Source organism: Pleurodeles waltl, chromosome 2_2, assembly GCF_031143425.1.
Source record: "Pleurodeles waltl isolate 20211129_DDA chromosome 2_2, aPleWal1.hap1.20221129, whole genome shotgun sequence".
Taxonomy (NCBI): domain Eukaryota; kingdom Metazoa; phylum Chordata; class Amphibia; order Caudata; family Salamandridae; genus Pleurodeles; species Pleurodeles waltl.
Window position 1 is genome coordinate 743613696 of NC_090439.1, and position 15977 is coordinate 743629672.

Below are 15977 nucleotides of genomic sequence, written 5' to 3' on the forward strand. Positions count from 1 at the left end.
GCACCTTGATGTTAGGCAATTGTTCAGCTACTGTCACCACAGCTATCTGGTACGCATCATGGTTTTGAATAGTATTCTTCTGTTTTATAATATTTGTGATTTTTCCAATTGAAACAACAGCACTGAAAACAACTGCTAATGATTTTGATTGATATATGTTAATGGCTTTCAAGGACTGTACATTTACAATAATATACAAACATATTTTCATTAGCATCCCACCATTTACTATTTTATATTATTTTCTTTTATTTGGTTTTTATTTTGATTGATTCCCTTGATTGGATCTAATTGACCAATCTATCGTATGTTTCAAAGATTTTCTAAAACAATTCCTTCATGTGTTTTTCTATTATTTGCATTACTTATTGATCTGCTGGGAAAAGATAGAGTTCTTGTATTGGGGGTTACACACATTACAATTGAGGCCATTCAAAATAAATAATACATGCTGTAGACCATGTATGCAGAGTGTTATAAGGTAGTTGTTACCATTGTCGAGGGAGGTGAGAGGCATCAAGACTTATTTGAGACTTTGCCTCTCGTGAATCAGGGCCTCTCCCCACACTCAACAATGCTAATAAATAGCATATTACACTAGGAATGTGATATATGTACATTAAAGCGTCCTCTGCGCCATCTCAGAGTATAGAACCTACATATTTTTCACAATTGCATTCTGTTAAAATCCCTTATGTCTCCCATCCACTTGTTTTGTTCTTAACCTTTCTTAAGAAAAATTCTAAATTTGAATATCACAATATCAAGGTTTGTATGGTTCTACTACCTGATATGTGCTAAACAACTGAGCAATCCTATTCCTAGCTTTTCAGTATAGAAAGAATGTTTGCACAATAGAAACAAATAGACAAAATCCGTGATTAAATCATGAACGAAAGACAGATATGTTGCAGGTACACAGAGAATGCTTTCATACAAAAGCTTTTTTCGGTTTGGTGAATTTTCATCTAGCTATTTTTAGCTATTAAGGGAAAAAACAAGTGCCTAGTGTGCATGCTCCTGCAGTGTATATTTCAGTTAATGCTTGTAAGCATTGCCATCCTGGTAAAAAATTATCATCCTTGACATCTGCTGGACAAAAGATGCAAATATTTACTACCATTGTGTGCTTCCCGGCGAATCTAGCAATGGGTACCCCAAGGGATATTTTGTGTAGATTGTTGGGCCTCCATATTTCTCTCCTTGGCCCAGACGAAAGGCAACAGTCACAAATACAGCCCAGCTTCATCCATTGCTGAGATGTTAAAAACAGCCCAAGATGTTAACAAAAGCGTATCTGACCATCTTGTATGGCTGGAGAGTAATGTATCTGTTCCTCCCCATGTGAAAGATTTCTCCTCTTCTTTGAGAAGGGCAGAAGGTCTGGTTCTATCATCCCTGCCATTGCACAAAGACCTAGGAAGATTATAATTGCCACACCTTTTCAAAGTGCAGGGGTATTTATTGTCACCATGACATGTCAAAGGGCAGGGATATTTGTTGCAACTCCAGCTTAGATTAAGGGGGTGGCAGCAAATAGTACCCCTCATGCCTTGCCCACCAATTGGAGAAACTGTTGCCTCACAATTTTCACATGTGGCAGGACTTCACCTAGTAACAAAGATGCGGGCCCTCAGGCCACGTGAAAGGGTGAGGGATATATTTGTTGCCTCCTTCCAACCTGTTTATGAGTGAGTGGCATGTGTTGCTTCAATATACTTTCCCCAATGAGATGGAACTCCTTACTGGGTACTACCTTTCCATACATTGTCCAAAGGTGGGAAGGATTTTCTTATCCCAGCCCAATACCCCCACCTTGCACAAAGCCACGGGGAGATGTCACCATGGTAAAAAGGTTCAATTACCTGGGGTAGCCAGGAGCAGTCCGTGGATCCTTTCCACATTTATGACTAGGCAGCAGACAGGACAGCTAAAAACAAGTGCACTCCTTCTTCAATATCACAAAAATGAGGGTGGAGTTAGGCAGGTAAAGATTCAAGGGATTACAAGTCTTTCTTCTTCTCCTGAGTTTGCAATTGAAACTTGGTAGCTGCCCCAGCTGCTAACCAACATTCTTCATATACTTATCCCTGAGCACAAAGTGATAATCCATACACACCCGTTCTTGGGTAAGGTAGGGTATGGGGATTAATTAACCTTCATGCCCTTAACCAAGACCAGTGGGCAATAAACACCAATTCTCATGCCCTTGGCCAAAGCAGTGAAATGATAAATCACCTCTCAGCCCTTGAGTAAGTCAAGGAGGATCAATATTTTCCTCACTATAGAGCAACACACACAATTGTTTTTATCTTTCATGATCTTGAAAATCAGCATAACCTCCCCATCTTGATCAAGGGTGGGGTTGACTTTTGTTTTATTTAAAAAAATAGAAAGTGACCCTCAACTGACAGCTGCCCCACTCTACAAAAACCTTTCTGGTCGTAGCTAAGGACAGGGAGAGCTTGATGCAAACTTTCTTCGAGGATGGCAGACGTATTGTTATGGCTCCCCACCTTGTACATTCGATGGGGGTGGGAGAATTGAATGTTTTTCCTTCCATGCCATTTTCTGAAGTTTGGGGAAAACACTCTGCTCCTCATCTCCTGCCCAGTTGGTCACAGGGCAGGTGTGCATGTTCTTCTACTACCTTTGGTTTGGGTCTGTGTTTGCCCCCACACCCCCACCTTACTAATTTGTTGAGGAGAAATATTCTAGGCCGAACTTAGAGTTTGGCAGATTCAAACAACTGCCAAAGATCAGTGATTGTCTCATCCTCTGTCATAATGTAGGGCTAGCCTATGTAGATTGTGGACTACCAGGTTGCATCTGTTGGGTCAGCCACACCCGAACTCCTACATCAACAACTCAGAGTGCTGGTGGATAGAAAGCAAAACATATGGCTGTACTTCAACCATACTTATAGAGTGCTGTCTACATAGTGGAAAATACTTAACACCTGGAATGGAGGAAACAAGTATAAATTGCTTATCCAAGCCCAGTCACAGACCACAAGCAACTGCTGCTTCAAGCAGTGGCAATGCATCTGGGTAATGCTGTGGAACAACTGACAGCTGCTGTGCAAATGCAAAGGTAAGTTTACACACACACAAAAATAGGAAATCATACACACAACAACCAACAAACATATCACACAAATTAAAAACATGTCCCCATGCCACACATCCATCCAAGGGCATACCTATCCTGCAACTGTGTATGTGAGCAGAGTGAAGCAAATGTTGCTACTTGTAGGTATACTGCCTTTCTAGGTTGGTGGCCCAATAAAATTCTGATGAACTAAAGGACAAATCTGGTTACCATCACTGAAATACCACCCCTCATGGAAGTTGTCAAATTGACAGTCACCTGAAACCAAAATATGTGTGCACTGCAGGGAGCAGCACCACTGAAGGAGCCCTGCTCAAGCTACTTCAGCAACACGCTTACCCTTGGAGGTGCAAAAAGGAGGAATTGTATTGTATTATGTCATTTAAATATTACTTCCATTGAGCAGATGCCCAATGAACTGACAGGAGACCTTCATAGAGCTGTACATTATTCCTGTCAACTGTCCCATACATAGCCATGAACATGTGATCTCTTAATAATCATGTACAAATGGAAACTGCATAGGTGTGCTGGCCCGTTTTCAGGTTTATACATAACAAAAGATAAAGTGACAAAGGCATAGTGAGAAAATAATTTTCCTAAGATAATTTAGCTTATGTAGTAGCAACAATATTCCAGAATAAAACTACTCAATACAGGATCTTTAAATTTGCCACCATATCACATTTTAGTGAATCAAATTTAAGATTGTGTGATGTCTCTCTGAGGTGATTTCCAGTTTGTATTATATTATAGTACAGTTTCCTAATTACTCATTCAATGACAGCCTTTTTCTATTTTGAAATAATGTGCAGTTCAAATAGACATCTACTGTTGTACTACTGTGTGCAAAGTATCTACTTACATGGTATTAAGTTGAGGGTCACGAGGAACCCCCCACTTGTCCCAGCTACATGTTGTTGGAGTCACGTTAGAGGAAACAGACCCTCCCCTGCATGTCATTCCAAGTCCTGTGGATGTCATCCTGTAAACACAACACTAAAGGTATGGCATTTACCATGTCTGCAATTTTGCTCCACATTCCCCTACAATGAATGGGAGCAGTTTCTACCGCTCTGCTGCAAACAACTATGGTTCTTCTGCCCTCATGATTTCATTCCAATTACTTATAGCCCATTGCCTGTGAAGCTAGGTTGTCAGCTGGTGGTTGTGGTGCTATTGTGTATTGAGTTCTGCTTCTGTTCACTTTAAAGCAAGTGGTTTGATGGTATTGCCTGTTTTGTAGGTGATGAGGCAGATGTTGCTCATTGCCTAATGTTATGTGGGTGTGTCTTGGTGGATTCCATACTTTTTGCCATCTGCACCGCCTTTCACTACTTTAATGACCCATCCATCTCACCTTGATACAAATATGGTGGTGGTCACCCACTCGCAACACAAGCACCTACATTCTGCTATTGTGCCAGTATGGGGGCACAGTAGCATGTTAAATTATAAATAAAAGCATAGTTACCCAATATTAAGAATCAAACCTATGGCATGTGCTGGACGGTGGAATGTGAGGCTTGAGGTGGATATTACACTGTTTGGTAGCTCAAAGGTACAATGTTGGGTAGGTGTGAAATAGGTGGAACGTGTAGCTTTAATTAGGGCAGTTGGAGTCTGGCTGGATTAGAGATTATGTTTCAGTAAACTGTTACTTTGTTGCTCTATACTGGATAATTCATCAATAAAGCGTCTTTTAGTAACCTTCTTGAGAAGCATTCATCTTTCATCACAATGGCGACAAGTGCCTAACGGGCCCTGGAATCGGCCAAGACATACCTTCTTGGCATCAGCATATTCCTTAGAGGCACCTGTTGGAGTGGATCTTATCAACACCCTGCCAGGATTTGCCAGAGGATGCTCGCAACAAAACAGTGGGTCTCATAGTGACCTGTTGAGAGCCAGCATGTTACAGAGTCCATGACTGGTCAAAGCCCAAAGACTAGATTTGTGTGTCTTCAGGCAAGTAGAGACTGAATGATTAATGGAATGCTTTGTTCTCCTCCACAAAGCCATCATTCCACTCAGCTTTTGATGCATATCAGCTGCTGTGTATCAGGAAGGTGCATAATTTGACAAAAGATGCATAGATGAGGTTGCCTGTGGAAAGTAGAAAAACAGTGTCTTCATCCCACTTTGGTGGTGATAGCCATTTTTAATATCATGTTAGTGAGCAGTGCCATTTGATCTTGTCCCCGTTAAAGAGCTGTCAATAACGGGGCACTATTTAATCTTTGCTTTCCTTTTTACTTTTAAAAAGAAGTTTATTAAATAAGGTTGCAACAAATGTTACAAAAATATAGTAGTAGTTATGAACATGAAGTTATAACAAAAGTGGTATGAAAAATAGAATAACATTATAAGTTGCAATTGTAATAATTAGTAGAGACAGCAAGAGAAAATAACGAGAGAAATAAGAGTAAGAAAGGAGTGATAGATGAGAAACAATAATTGGTATGAAAAAAAGGATGGAGAGTGAGAAGATAAGTGTATAGGTATTCAATTTCAACAAATTGTCAGCAAAAAATATAAGTGTATGACAACTGAAAAAGAACAACAATATAATTCATTGAGGTTTAGGTACTTCTTCTATTGGAGGCTGGTGGGTAATAGAAGTTCTAGCAGAAGTGTTCAAAAAGATGGTAACTGGAGATCAAATAATCTCTTTTTTTAATAGCCAGTGAAATGGGGGTGACTTATTCCCTATCAAGTCCATGATTGTAACAAACGATGTGCCACCATGCTTGAAAAAAAAGTTCTGAGGGGTTTTTCCAATGTTTAGTAATTTGTTGAAAAGCAACTGCAACTAATAAATCAAGTAAAACAATTTTACATGTACGATTATGCCAAATATCTGAAAGACTACAAAGAAAAACATTTGAAAAGGAGAATGGTATGTTCATGTGAAAAATTGAACTAATTTTGGTTCAAACTTTCAATCAAAACTGATGTGTGGATGGGCATAAGAAGACATTTGCAGAGGGAGTGTGACATGTCCAGCAATGTGTTGAGAATTCAGTGTTTATCTTTTGTAAAGTAACTAGGGTAATCATACGTCGGTTGTAAACAAATAGATTTTGGGTGGTGGCAGCAGACCTTGATGTTTTTCTAAGTTTCAGCCATATTTTATCTCAAAGCTTGACGGACCATGAGACTTGCAGATCTGTTTCCCATTTCATTTCAACGTCTGATATTCCTCTTGTCAGAGGGTTTAGTAAGTAGTTTGTAAATGAAGGAGGCAGTGGGGGAAGTGGCAGTAAACAAATAACCTGAATATCATAAGTTGGGTAAGAATATGTGATGTCAGTGTAGGTAAGCTATAAGCAATGGCTTGAGTTAAAGTATTGAATATATTACAATATGTCTTTGAGAGATTGTTATGTAGTTGTGCCTGGGTAAATGTAAGAAAAGAGTCATTTGATATAAATTGGTCAATCCACAGTAAACCCTTATCACTCCAGGATTTCCAAATAAAAAGGTTTATTGTTAATTTATAGGAGTTTGTTATGCCAAATAGAGGACTTAAGAAGTTGGTATTTATCAGAGAGATGGGAGAAGATATGGATGTGAGCAGCTCAGCCACAGTTTTATGAATAGGATATTACATGAAAAGCTATTTTGGGTAAAGCATAGAACTTCTTTAAGAAATAAAGGAGAGATAAAAGACAATTCAGTATCCTTCCATAGATGGGAGAAATCCATAGAGGAATCAGAGAGGTATTTTGGAGATTGTTTTAGTAAGAAAGCTGTATGTATGACAGAAAGTAGGGGACATTCACACATCCCTGAGACGTATTACTTTTAAGTATAAGAAGAAACACACAGGCCTTTTGCTTATTCCATAAAAAGGAGGAAAGTATAAAATATGTGTTTTTTTAAAGAAATGAGTGTGCATGAGAAGAGGAATTGCACATATGGTATAAAGAATAATGGGTACAAGCATCATCTTGATAGTGCCAAGTCTGCCCCACCACAATAAAAATAAAGGATGCCATTTAGTGATTAAATTGGTTATGTCAGCTATAACTTTAGTTAGATTTAGGCAGAGTGTGATGCATAAGAGGATACTTCTGCAAGGAAAGCTGGAAGCAATGAATCAGGTTTGGATAAAAGCAATAGGATATCATCAGTGTAGACACAGAGTTTAGTGTGTGTGTCTCCGCTTTGAAAACCAAATATATTAGGGTTTTGCCGAATGTTCATACAGAAAGTTTCCAGCGAAAGAATGAAGAAAAAAGGAGAAAAGGGAAAACCCTGTCTGACACCTTTATGTGAAGAAAAAGAAAAGGAAATAGGAGCATTTGTAAAAATGAAGTTTTTTGAGGCAGTGTATGAAAAAGAAATAAAAGAAATACATTTGGGGCTGAAACCAAAATATGAAATAGTGTGAAAAATAAAAGACCAATCCCAGAGATCAAAAGCTTTTTCTGTGTCAAGGGAAATAGAGGCTAATGATTGTGTATATTATTTATAATATCAAAGAATACTCTTGTGTTATTTGATATGCAACAACCTTTAATGAAATCTGGTTGTTCCTTGCCTATAAAAATTGGTAAATATGGAGTAAGATGGAGGGCAATTATTTTGGCAAAATGTTTATAGCCTGAATTTACTAGAGAAATTGCCCTGTCATTTTTATATAGTTATGGATCAGACCCATATTTAGTAATGGGACAAATTAGCGCTTCCTGAAAAGTACCTTTAGATGAATTTGTAGAAGTAAAATGTGAGAATAATTCTTGAAGTTTTGTAAGTAAAAATTTGGGGAAATGCGAGAAAAATTCAATGGGAAATCTTTAGAAGAGATATCTACATCTAAGGGCGAGAGATCTGTGGAAGTAGCAAAGATGTATGGAATAGAAGATACATCATGTTGAATGGCATCTGAATTTGAATGGGATTCAGGGGTATAGAGATCTTTGTAATATGTTTGAAATGTATTTAAAATATCTGCATCTCCAAAACAGGAGAGGAATCTGCTCTAAGAAGAGAATACATTTTAGTATATTCTTTATTAGTTCTAAGGTAAGCAGCTAATAGTTTCCCTGCTTGTTTTGCCCACCATAATACTTAGCACTTCCTTTAAGAAGGTAGGAAGCTGCATTTTCTGTAAAAAGGTTGTTGTATTGGAATTATCCTGCAATTAATTTATTTAAGTGAGCAGTAGAATTAGTAGTGGTGTACAGGTTTTCTAGGTGTTTGATATGTTTTAGGCTTTCTCATGCTTTATAAGAGATCCATCTCACTTTCTAAGAAACGTACAAGATAATAAAATCTCTGACTCTGAGAGGAGTTAAGTGTAAAGAATTCAGTGAGGAATGTTTCAAATTGTGATGTAAAATTTGAATCTAGCAACAGGGTGTTAAAACACCATCCTCCAGTACCAATGGTCTTAGGAAGCAACACTAAGGCCCTCATTACAACCTTGGTAGTAAATGCCGCCTACCGCTGTGCTGACGGGCACCAACATACCGTGACCACAGCGCTAATCCGCGACGGGTATTATGACCCACACATAGAATACCACCACAATACTGACACACACACAAGTCTGCTACACCAAAGGTCAGTGATAAACTGGCAATAGCAAAACTCACACCGTCACACCAACAGGAACACGCCCACAGTATCACGACCCACGAATCAATGTGGCGGTCCTTCAACAGCGGTAAACCATTGGCGGTACATAACGCCGTGCTCAAAATACACACACACTTACAAAACTACACCACATTGGCCAAATCAAAATACACACACCTGACACACATACACACACCACACCCACACACTCACACCACTATAAAACATACACCCACATTACCTACAACCCCTTACTACCAAAAAAATAGAACAAGCACAGAGAGACAAGCAAAGAGCACACATACACCCAGAGGCACAGAATACCATCACTCATACACCATCCACGCACATCACATAATACGTCACAACACATCACCCCACACATCACCTCACACATATCACTCACACCACATCATGGCACCTCAAAGACACCCCAGGTTTTCTGAGGAGGAGCTAAGGGTCATGGTGGAGGAAATCATCCGGGTAGAGCCACAGCTATTAGGATCACAGGTGCAGCAGACATCCATTGCAAGGAAGATGGAGCTATGGCGGAGAATCCTCGACAGGGTCAATGCCGTGGGACAGCATCCAAGAACCAGGAATGACATCAGGAAGAGGTGGAACAACCTATGGGGGAAGGTGCGTTCCGTGGCTTCAAGACACCAGATTGCTGTACAGAGGACTGGCAGTGGACCCCACCTCTTCCCCCACAACTAACAACATGGGAGGAGCAAGTCTTGGCGATCATGCATCCTGAGGGCCTCGCAGGAGTAGCAGGAGGACTGGACTCTGGTAAGGCAAATCTTTACTACTAAATCCCCTCAACCCTACCTGCATGCCATCACTAACTCCTACCCCTACCTTCACCCCATCACTCCAACACCTCACATACACCCCACTATCACAACCCACACACACCAATACCAAGCCCTGGATGCTACACCAATGCATAGACACCCATCACAGACCTGCATGGACACTCATAATTACAGCATGCCCAGTAGAGAGACTCACCCAGCCCACACAATCAGCAATCACACAAGGCCAAGACGACAGGGAAAGCACAATTCTATAAGGGAAACATACCCATTGCACAAGATGGCACACACAGATACAATAACAATGTATTTGCATCCCAACAGGACCCCTACCCAACATCACCGGACAGGAGGTGCCAGCTACATCCAGTCCCCCCACAGAAGAGACCTACAGTGATGACTGCAGCTCTGCACGCCTAGATCAGGATGACCAACCTGGCCCATTTCGGACCTCAGGACAGTCGGCTCCCCTGCCACAGTCCCAACCCACCACAGTGGCACCCCCTTCAGGAAACACCAGCACAGCACCCACCCAGTGGGTCCATGCCACTGTCCCCAGTACACGTCAATCAGCAGTGTGTCCACCACTACAGGGACCCCAGGCAATCCCACAAACCCAGGATGATCATGGACCTGGGGTCAGTGGCAGTGGGCACACAGTTCAGGGGACAGAGGCACAGGACAACAGGGAAGCTGGGAGGACTGCTGTGTGACAGGGGGAGGACAGGCCCAGGGAATCCACTCTTCACGAGGCGCTCTCCAACATCATGGGAGCATACCATCATTCCCAGGAGACCATGGGCACGGTACTGGCCAAGTTTCAGGAGACCCAGCGGCTGCAGGAGGGACAGTACATGGGATCAGGGATGACCTCACCAAAATCTAAACCATCCTGGTCACCATAGCAGGGGTGCTGGCTGATATAGGCAAGACCATGAGGGAGGCAGTGGCTCAACAAAGGGCCCCTGACACTAGCCAAAACGAAGAACAGCCTTCTACCTCCGCCGGTGCTAGTGGACAGGAGGCCCCGCCACAGGACCAACAGGCCACCAGCACCCCACCCCCTGCAGAAGGAGAACCACCCTGCAAATGGTCCCTGCGATTCAGGCAGAAGCCAGAGAACATTGCCAAGACCCCCACCAGGATATAGGACGCTCTTGATTTTCACCCTTCTGTCCCACTCTGTTACCCTATCCACCTTGAACTGACATTGCTCCACTTCCTATGCCCCCTTGGACAATGCACCTGTGATGCCATGAGACTGGACTCTACCATGGACCTTCCTCCACCATCACCCCAGCCCCTTGCACATACCCCTATACTTATTAGCACCAAAATAAACACCCTTGAATCAAATACCAACCTGGAGTCAGTCTGATGATTCACAAATGTATTAGTATAATATTAGCAAAGCATTGCAAGGTATATGTTCATTTACTCATACCAATGTATGACAGTTGTTGGGCAGCAGTACACATAGCATAAGCCAGAATGGGGTACACAGATCTGAAAAAAGGAAATCCAAAGGGAACAGTCAGTGTCCATAGACAGAGGTTAAGAGGCTACCATGTACAATGTCCTAAAGTAAACTGAAATGTCAAGAGGAGTTACAGTCTCTTACCTGTGTGTCACTGGAAGTACTGCAGGATAATGTTTGTTCTGTTGTCAACATCTTCTTCCTCTGCCTCCTCTTCCGCACTGTCCACAGGCTCCACCGCTGCCATAAAACCATCACCAGGCTCATCCTCCAGCAGAAAAGGCACCTGGCGTCTCAAGGCCAGGTTGTGCAACATACAGCATGCCACGATGATCTGGCACACCTTCTTGGGTGAGTAGTACAGGGAGCCACCTGTCAGATGGAGGCACCGGAATCTGGCTTTCAGGAGGCCAAAGGTCCTCTCAATAATCCGCCTAGTTCACCCATGTGCCTCATTGTAACGTTCCTCTGCCCTTGTCCTGGGATTCCGCACTGTGGTCAGTAGCCATGAGAGGTTAGGGTAACCAGAGTCACCTGCAAATATCGAGGGACAATTGTGAGACACACACTAACCCTTAGGGACAACCCCATACCCAGACACCTACTCATACTGTGTGGGGAGCTTGGGCTCACCTATTAGCCACACCCGGTGCCTCTGGAGTTGGCCCATCACATAAGGGATACTGCTATTGCACAAGATATAGGCGTCATGCACAGAGCCAGGATACTTGGCATTCACATGGGAGATGTACTGGTCCGCCAAACACACCATTTGCACAGTCATCGAATGGTAGCTTTTTCTATTTCTGTACACCTGTTCATTTCTGTGAGGGGGGACAAATGCCACATGTGTCCCATCAATGGCACCAATGATGTTGGGGATATGTCCCAGGGCATAGAAGTCAGCTTTCACTGTGGCCAAATCCTCCACGATGTAACTGCGCATATGTTTCAGCTGGGCAGACAACAACCTGCTCAACACGTTTGAGAACATTGGCTGAGACACCCCGATGCCATGACCACTGGAGTTTGAAAGGAGCCACTTGCCAGGAAATGGAGCACTGACAGGACCTGCACAAGAGGGGGAATACCTGTGGGCTGGCGGACAGCTGACATCAGGTCTGGCTCCAATTGGGCACACAGTTCTTGGACTGTGGCACGATCAAGTATGTATGTAATTATAATGTGTCTGTCCTCCATTGTCGAAAGGTCCACCAGGGGGATGCCGCCATCTCCTACTCTGCCTCAGCGGTTGTAGCCTATGGAGGAGAACGGTGAGCAGAAGGTCATTGACCACATAGAGAGCCCAACTGTGTCTGAATTAATGTAACAGAAGCTGTGTGTTAAATTGTGAGTCATCATATGTGCTAATATGTGCTGTGACGCAGTTAGGATGCCACGTGCCAAATGGCGGCTGCCTGACTTGTGAGGAGGGACAAGGGGAAATAAGGTAACTGCACTGGTGTTGTGCAGCGTCGCGGGAGGTGGTCGAAGACCGCCGCGCAACTCTGCATTGGTTATCATTGGGGCCTATGGGTCCTAAGAGCCAATGGCGATGTACACCGGCGGTGAAGGATACCCATTCCCACCGATTTAACCGCCATTTTCTACCCATTCACTCACTTGATACCTGACCATCAACAGGAGAGTACCTACACTGCAAGTGCTGCTGTGACCTGAGTCTGGAAGCGACAATGGCTAGAGTGTCTGGGGAAAGGGCCCCTGCCTTCACTGCGGAGGAGTTGGAGAACCTGGTGGATGGGGTCCTCCCCCAGTACATGCTACTCTACGGTCCTCCAGACAAACAGGTGAGTACACTGTGAGCATGATGCGTGGGCAATGCCTGTTTGGAGTGGTGTGGATATAAGCCACACGTTGTGGGGTGGCCTGAGTGCTGCATGTGAGGTGGTCAGTGTATGTGCGTCAGTGCATGGGTGGGAACTGGTGGGCAATGAGTATAACGGTCCGGACGGGTGAGTAATTACATTTCCCCGCACTCTCTTTACCCTCTAGGTCAGCGCCCACCAGAAAAAGAGTATTTGGCGTGCCATCGCCAAGGAGGTGCGGACCATGGGGGTCTATCACAGGCAGAGCACCCACTGCCGCAAGAGATGGTAGGACCTGTGCCGCTGGAGCAAGAAGATGGTGGAGGCCCAGCTGGGGCTGGCCTCCCAATGTGGAAGGGGTGCCCCTCACACCATGACGCCCCTGATGTTCCGCATCCTGGCGGTGGCCTATCCGGAGTTGGATAGGTGCTTGAGAGCATCACAGCAGCCACAAGGGGGTGAGTACAGTTTCAGAAAGCTGACTTTGCGCGCTTTAGGAACTAGCTGGGTGGGGGATGTGGGCTGTGGGTGCCTGTAGGCCAGGGCGATCATGCCAGGGTAGGTCCCTTGTTTGCAGGCTCTGTAGCACCCCTACCCCAATGGTACAAGTGGCAACTACTAGTGTGAAGGGTCCTGTGGGTGTCAGGTGTGCAGGTGCTGGTGTTAGGCATTGTACCCCATGGGCTGGTGACTACCTTAGTGGGTGGTTGGGCAAGGCCTAGTGCATAGGGCAGCTCAGTGTGTGTTGTGTCCGCCAATGGTAGTGGTGTTGCTGGCATTGACCATGTGTGACCTCTGTCTCCCCCCCTTCTTGTTTTGTCACCCTGTCCTTGTGTGCATTAGCATCATCTGGCAGAGGAGCAGAGGCACCAGCAACGGAGGGAGCTGCACCCCCATGGCCCATGTGGGTGAATCCACGGAGGGTGAAGGCACCAGTGGGACGGAGGCAAGGGGAGCTCCACGACGGGGATAGGAGGGGATACCAGTGACAGCGTCTCCTCCTCTGATGGAAGCTCCCTGGCATGGGCGGACATCTCTGTGCCCATCTCAACAACAGGTACAGCTGCCACCCCCCCTACCAGCAGCGCCCTCCCAGCAGCCCCTCAGCATGTTTCCCGTGCCCGCTCACCCAGGAGGCACCTCAGGCCCTGCCCCAGTCAGCCCTGCTGCCCTCAGTGAGGAGGCTATTGACCTCCTGAGATCCCTCACTGTTGGGCAGTCAACCATTCCGAATGCCATCCAGGGTGTTGAGAGGCATTTGCAACAGACAAATGCATACCTGGAGGACATTCATTCTGGCGTGGCGGCCCAACAGAGAGCATTTCAGGCTCTGGCCTCAGCACTGATGGCAGTCATTGTCCCTGTGTCCAGCCTCCCCCTTCCAACTTCCACTACCCAGACCCAATCCCCTCTACCTCAGCCTATCCCAAGCACACCTTCAGACCTGCATGCACACACATCAACACACAAAAGTGGCTCAGGAAAATATAAGAGTCCACACATCATCCCACAGGCACTCACACAAGCACCATACCCATGCACACATACCAACATCCACTGCCTCCACTGTGTCCCCCTCCTCCTCATCCTTCACCTTCCTCCCGGTATCATCTCCACTAACACCCGCATGCACTACATCATCAGCCACTGCCTCCATCACCAACACTCCCATCACAATACACCGCTCACAAGCAATCACCACCCCCACAACCATGCACATGTCCCCTGTGTCCTCTCCCAGTGTGTCTGTGAGCCCTCCTCCCAAAGTACACAAATGCAGGCACACACCTACTGAACAGCCTTCCACCTCACAACAGCCTCCAGCCCATGCACCTTCACCGAAACTGAGCAGATGTACACCTTCCACAACCACTACCTCTTCCTCCACTCCCACACCCCCTCCATCTTCCCGTCCCAGTGTGTCAAAAAACGTTTCCTAGCTAACATTAACCTCTTCCCTACAACCCCATGTCCTTCCCCTAGGACCAGGATGTCTAGATCCCAGCCCAGCTCCTCAGCCACCAAATCTGCATCGGCTGTGGTCCCTGCAAGTCCGGGAGGATCAAAGGGGGCACCCGTCAGAGCTGCCAGTGTGCCACCTACAGATGGGAAGGACCACCTGATTCAACCACCTGCCAAGGTCAAGAAGGGGCCGGCATGCAGCAGGGGAAAGTCGCACCACTCACCCAGCAAGGCCTCATCCAAGCACAAATAGGACAGTGCCAAGGTCCCAGCAGCGACTATCAAGGTGGGGAAGGGACACAAGAGCAAGGCCAAGTCACCTCAGGGCACGAAGCCTCCTGGTGAGGGGCTGGTGAGCACCATTTCGACAGACAGGCCAGTGACCTGTACCACGGTCACCACCGCCGAAACAACCCCCACCAGCATCGCCACCTGCACCGCCGCTGCCACAATGTCAGTCAGCAGCATGCTCCCCAGTGATCAGCCGTCTGAGGCTGCTGGAGACGTTCTTGTGTCTCCTACCACCATTACAGACACCTGCACCACAGGCACCACCGGCAGCATCTCCGCCGCAGCCACCGCCGCCTGCCCCACCATCTGCACCGCCACATGCCCAGCCAGTGCCACTACATCGGACATCATCAGCATCCCCAGTGGGCAGCCATCCGAGGCTGCAGGTGATGTCCTGGACCCTGGACACACCACATGAGGCACCAGCACTGGCACTACCAGCAGTTTGCAGCGTAAGTCGCCGCAGGATGGAATGTGGCTCTGCCTCCATGGAGTCTCATGCTACCTGTTCCCTGCACATCTAGTGCCTCAGGTACCCAGGTGAGAGTATGTGAACTGCCACACCCCAGGTGAAGCATCACTGGGCAGAATGCCCCATCCAGAACCAGTGGAGAGATGTATCCACTCCCCTAATCCTTGGCAGGATGAAGCAGACTGGGCACAATGCCCCCTCCAGGACCAGTAGAGAGATGCATCCACTCCCCCAATCCTTGGCAGGATGAAGCAGACTGGGCACAATGCCCCCTCTAGAATCAGTGGAGAGATGCATCCACTCCCCCAATCCTCGGCAGGATGAAGCAGACTGGGCACAATGCCCCCGCCAGAACCAATGGAGAGATGCATCCACTCCCCCAGTCCTTGGCAGGATGAAGCAGGCTGGGCACAATGCCCCCTCCAGAAACAGTT